We start from the raw sequence: 6,000 nt of genomic DNA on the forward strand, positions 1-6,000 counted from the left end.
CCCCGTGTCCATCCCCGGTGCAACCGCCCCCCCCGTGCCAATCCCCGGTCCCAACCGCCCCCCCCATGTCAATCCCGGCTGCCAACCGCCCCCCGAGTCAATCCCCGGTGCCAACCGCCCCCCCCGTGTCCATCCCCTGTGCCAGCCGTCCCCCCCGTGTCCATCCCCGGTGCCAACCGCCTCCCCCCCCGTGTCCATCCCCGGTCCCAACCGCCTCCCCCCCCGTGTCAATCCCCGCTGCCAGCCGCCCCCCCCGTGTCAATCCCGGCTGCCAACCGCCCCCCCCGTGTCCATCCCCGGTGCCAACCGCCCCCCCTGTGTCCCATCCCCGGTGCCAACCGCCCCCCCTGTGTCCATCCCCGGTGCCAACCGCCCCCCCCCGTGTCCATCCCCGGTGCCAACGCCCCCCGTGTCCATCCCCGGTGCCAACGCCCCCCGTGTCCATCCCCGGTGCCAACCGCCCCCCCGTGTCCATCCCCGGTGCCAACCGCCCCCCCCCGTGTCAATCCCCGCTGCCAACCGCCGCCCCGTGCCAATCCCGGCTGCCAACGCCCCCCGTGTCCATCTCCGGTGCCAACCGCCCCCCCGAGTCAATCCCCGGTCCCAACCGCCCCCCCCGTGTCAATCCCGGCTGCCAACCGCCCCCCCGAGTCAATCCCCAGTGCCAACCGCCCCCCCGTGTCCATCCCCAGTGCCAGCCGTCCCCCCCGTGTCCATCCCCGGTGCCAACCGCCCCCCCGTGTCCATCCCCGGTCCCAACCGCCCCCCCCCGTGTCAATTCCTGCTGCCAGCCGCCCCCCCAGTGTCAATCCGGCTGCCAGCCGCCCCCCCATGTCAATCCCGGCTGCCAGCCGCCCCCCCATTTCAATCCCTGCTGCCAGCCGCCCCCCCCGTGTGCATCCCGGCTGCCAACGGCCCCCCCCGTGTCCATCCCGGCTGCCAACGGCCCCCCGTGTCCATCCCCGCTCCCAACCGCCCCCCCCTGTGTCCATCCCCGCTGCCAACGGCCCCCCCGTGCCAATCCCGGCTGACAACCGCGCCCCCCGTGTCCATCCCCGCTGCCAACCGCCCCCCCCCGTGTCCATCCCCGCTGCCAACGGCCCCCACCGTGCCAATCCCGGCTGCCAACGGCCCCCCCGTGTTCATCCCCGGTGCCAACCGCCCCCCCCCGTGTCAATCCCCGGTGCGAACCGCCCCCCCCGTGTCCATCCCCAGTGCCAGCCGCCCCCCCCCGTGTCCATCCCCAGTGCCAGCCGTCCCCCCCGTGTCCATCCCCGGTCCCAACCGCCCCCACGTGCCAATCCCCGGTGCCAGCCGCCCCCCCCGTGTCAATCCCGGCTGCCAACGGCCCCCCCGTGTCCATGCCCGGTGCCAGCCGCCACCCCCCCGTGTCAATCCCGGCTGCCAACGGCCCCCCCCGTTTCCATCCCCACTGCCAACGGCCCCCCCCCCGTGCCAATCCCCGGTCCCAACCGCCCCCCCGAGTCAATCCCCGCTGCCAACGCCCCCCCCGTGTCAATCCCCGGTGCCAACCGCCCCCCCGTGCCAATCCCGGCTGCCAACGCCCCCCGTGTCCATCCCCGGTGCCAACCGCCCCCCCCGTGCCAATCCCCGGTCCCAACCGCCCCCCCCGTGTCAATCCCGGCTGCCAACCGCCCCCCGAGTCAATCCCCGGTGCCAACCGCCCCCCCACCTGTCCATCCCCTGTGAAAGCCGTCCCCCCCGTGTCCATCCCCGGTGCCAACCGTCCCCCCCGTGTCCATCCCCGGTCCCAACCGCCTCCCCCCCCGTGTCCATCCCCGGTCCCAACCGCCTCCCCCCCCGTGTCAATCCCCGCTGCCAGCCGCCCCCCTTCCCGTGTCCATCCCCGCTGCCAACGGCCCCCCCGTGCCAATCCCGGCTGCCAACGGCCCCCCGTGTCCATCCCCGCTGCCAACCGCCCCCCCCGTGTCCATCCCCGCTGCCAACGGCCCCCCCCGTGCCAATCCCGGCTGCCAACGGCCCCCCGTGTCCATCCCCGCTGCCAAGCGCCCCCCCCCGTGTCCATCCCCGCTGCCAGCGGCCCCCCCCGTGCCAATCCCGGCTGCCAACGGCCCCCCCGTGTCCATCCCCGGTGCCAACCGCCCCCCCCGTTGCAATCCCCACTGCCAACCGCCCACCCCGTGTCAATCCCCGGTGCCAACCGCCCCCCCCGTATCAATCCCCAGTGCCAGCCGCCCCCCCCCTTGTCCATCCCCAGTGCCAGCTGTCCCCCCCGTGTCCATCCCCGGTCCCAACCGCCCCCCCGTGCCAATCCCCGGTGCCAGCCGCCCCCCCCGTGTCAATCCCGGCTGCCAACGGCCGCCCCGTGTCCATCCCCGTTGCCAGCCGCCCCCCGAGTCAATCCCCGGTCCAACCGCCCCCCCCGTGTCAATCCCGGCTGCCAACCGCCCCCCCGAGTCAATCCCCAGTGCCAACCGCCCCCCCGTGTCCATCCCAGTGCCAACCGCCCCCCCGTGTCCATCCCCGGTCCCAACCGCCCCCCCCCGTGTCAATTCCTGCTGCCAGCCGCCCCCCCAGTGTCAATCCCGGCTGCCAGCCGCCCCCCCATGTCAATCCCGGCTGCCAGCCGCCCCCCCATTTCAATCCCTGCTGCCAGCCGCCCCCCCCGTGTGCATCCCGGCTGCCAACGGCCCCCCCGTGTCCATCCCGGCTGCCAACGGCCCCCCGTGTCCATCCCCGCTGCCAACCGCCCCCCCTGTGTCCATCCCCGCTGCCAACGGCCCCCCCGTGTCCATCCCGGCTGAAAACCGCGCCCCCCGTGTCCATCCCCGCTGCCAACCGCCCCCCCCGTGTCCATCCCCGCTGCCAACGGCCCCCACCGTGCCAATCCCGGCTGCCAACGCCCCCCCGTGTTCATCCCCGGTGCCAACCGCCCCCCCCGTGTCAATCCCCGGTGCGAACCGCCCCCCCCGTGTCCATCCCCAGTGCCAGCCGCCCCCCCCGTGTCCATCCCCAGTGCCAGCCGTCCCCCCCGTGTCCATCCCCGGTCCCAACCGCCCCCACGTGCCAATCCCCGGTGCCAGCCGCCCCCCCGTGTCAATCCCGGCTGCCAACGGCCCCCCCGTGTCCATGCCCGGTGCCAGCCGCCACCCCCGTGTCAATCCCGGCTGCCAACGGCCCCCCCGTTTCCATCCCCGCTGCCAACGGCCCCCCCCCCGTGCCAATCCCCGGTCCCAACCGCCCCCCCGAGTCAATCCCCGCTGCCAACGCCCCCCCCGTGTCAATCCCCGGTGCCAACCGCCCCCCCGTGCCAATCCCGGCTGCCAACGCCCCCCGTGTCCATCCCCGGTGCCAACCGCCCCCCCCGTGCCAATCCCCGGTCCCAACCGCCCCCCCGTGTCAATCCCGGCTGCCAACCGCCCCCCGAGTCAATCCCCGGTGCCAACCGCCCCCCACCTGTCCATCCCCTGTGAAAGCCGTCCCCCCCCGTGTCCATCCCCGGTGCCAACCGTCCCCCCCGTGTCCATCCCCGGTCCCAACCGCCTCCCCCCCCGTGTCCATCCCCGGTCCCAACCGCCTCCCCCCCCGTGTCAATCCCCGCTGCCAGCCGCCCCCCTTCCCGTGTCCATCCCCGCTGCCAACGGCCCCCCCGTGCCAATCCCGGCTGCCAACGGCCCCCCGTGTCCATCCCCGCTGCCAACCGCCCCCCCGTGTCCATCCCGCTGCCAACGGCCCCCCCCCGTGCCAATCCCGGCTGCCAACGGCCCCCCGTGTCCATCCCCGCTGCCAAGCGCCCCCCCCGTGTCCATCCCCGCTGCCAGCGGCCCCCCCCGTGCCAATCCCGGCTGCCAACGGCCCCCCCGTGTCCATCCCCGGTGCCAACCGCCCCCCCGTTGCAATCCCCACTGCCAACCGCCCACCCCGTGTCAATCCCGGTGCCAACCGCCCCCCCCGTATCAATCCCCAGTGCCAGCCGCCCCCCCCCTTTTCCATCCCCAGTGCCAGCTGTCCCCCCCGTGTCCATCCCCGGTCCCAACCGCCCCCCCGTGCCAATCCCCGGTGCCAGCCGCCCCCCCCCGTGTCAATCCCGGCTGCCAACGGCCGCCCCGTGTCCATCCCCGTTGCCAGCCGCCCCCCCCCGTGTCCATCCCCGCTGCCAACGGCCCCCCCCCGTGCCAATCCCCGGTCCCAACCGTCCCCCCGAGTCAATCCCCGCTGCCAACGGCCCCCCCCGTGCCAATCCCCGGTCCCAACCGCCCCCCCCGAGTCAATCCCCACTGCCAACGCCCCCCCCGTGTCAATCCCCGGTGCCAACCGCCCCCCCCGTGTCAATCCCCGGTCCCAACCGCCCCCCCCGTGTCCATCCCCGCTGCCAACGGCCCCCACCGTGCCAATCCCGGCTGCCAACGGCCCCCCCGTGTTCATCCCCGGTGCCAACCGCCCCCCCCGTGTCAATCCCCGGTGCGAACCGCCCCCCCCCGTGTCCATCCCCAGTGCCAGCCGCCCCCCCCCGTGTCCATCCCCAGTGCCAGCCGTCCCCCCCGTGTCCATCCCCGGTCCCAACCGCCCCCACGTGCCAATCCCCGGTGCCAGCCGCCCCCCCGTGTCAATCCCGGCTGCCAACGGCCCCCCCGTGTCCATGCCCGGTGCCAGCCGCCACCCCCGTGTCAATCCCGGCTGCCAACGGCCCCCCCGTTTCCATCCCCGCTGCCAACGGCCCCCCCCGTGCCAATCCCCGGTCCCAACCGCCCCCCCGAGTGAATCCCCGCTGCCAACGCCCCCCCCCGTGTCAATCCCCGGTGCCAACCGCCCCCCCGTGCCAATCCCGGCTGCAACGCCCCCCGTGTCCATCCCCGGTGCCAACCGCCCCCCCCCGTGCCAATCCCCGGTCCCAACCGCCCCCCCCGTGTCAATCCCGGCTGCCAACCGCCCCCCGAGTCAATCCCGGTGCCAACCGCCCCCCCCGTGTCCATCCCCTGTGAAAGCCGTCCCCCCCGTGTCCATCCCCGGTGCCAACCGTCCCCCCGTGTCCATCCCCGGTCCCAACCGCCTCCCCCCCCGTGTCCATCCCCGGTCCCAACCGCCTCCCCCCCCCGTGTCAATCCCCGCTGCCAGCCGCCCCCCTTCCCGTGTCCATCCCCGCTGCCAACGGCCCCCCCCGTGCCAATCCCGGCTGCCAACCGCCCCCCCGTGTCCATCCCCGCTGCCAACCGCCCCCCCCCGTGTCCATCCCCGCTGCCAACGGCCCCCCCCGTGCCAATCCCGGCTGCCAACGGCCCCCCGTGTCCATCCCCGCTGCCAAGCGCACCCCCCCGTGTCCATCCCCGCTGCCAGCGGCCCCCCCCGTGCCAATCCCGGCTGCCAACGGCCCCCCCGTGTCCCATCCCCGGTGCCAACCGCCCCCCCGTTGCAATCCCCACTGCCAACCGCCCACCCCGTGTCAATCCCCGGTGCCAACCGCCCCCCCGTATCAATCCCCAGTGCCAGCCGCCCCCCCCCCTTGTCCATCCCCAGTGCCAGCTGTCCCCCCCGTGTCCATCCCCGGTCCCAACCGCCCCCCCGTGCCAATCCCCGGTGCCAGCCGCCCCCCCCGTGTCAATCCCGGCTGCCAACGGCCGCCCCGTGTCCATCCCCGTTGCCAGCCGCCCCCCCCCCGTGTCCATCCCCGCTGCCAACGGCCCCCCCCGTGCCAATCCCCGGTCCCAACCGTCCCCCCGAGTCAATCCCCGCTGCCAACGGCCCCCCCCGTGCCAATCCCCGGTCCCAACCGCCCCCCCGAGTCAATCCCCACTGCCAACGCCCCCCCCGTGTCAATCCCCGGTGCCAACCGCCCCCCCCGTGTCAATCCCCGGTCCCAACCGCCCCCCCGTGCCAATCCCGGCTGCCAACGCCCCCCCGTGTCAATCCCCGGTCCCAACCGCCCCCCCGTGCCAATCCCGACTGCCAACGCCCCCCCGTGTCAATCCCCGGTCCCAACCGCCCCCCCGTGCCAATCCCTGGTGCCAACCGCCACTCTGA

Source organism: Lepidochelys kempii, chromosome 13, assembly GCF_965140285.1.
Source record: "Lepidochelys kempii isolate rLepKem1 chromosome 13, rLepKem1.hap1, whole genome shotgun sequence".
Taxonomy (NCBI): domain Eukaryota; kingdom Metazoa; phylum Chordata; order Testudines; family Cheloniidae; genus Lepidochelys; species Lepidochelys kempii.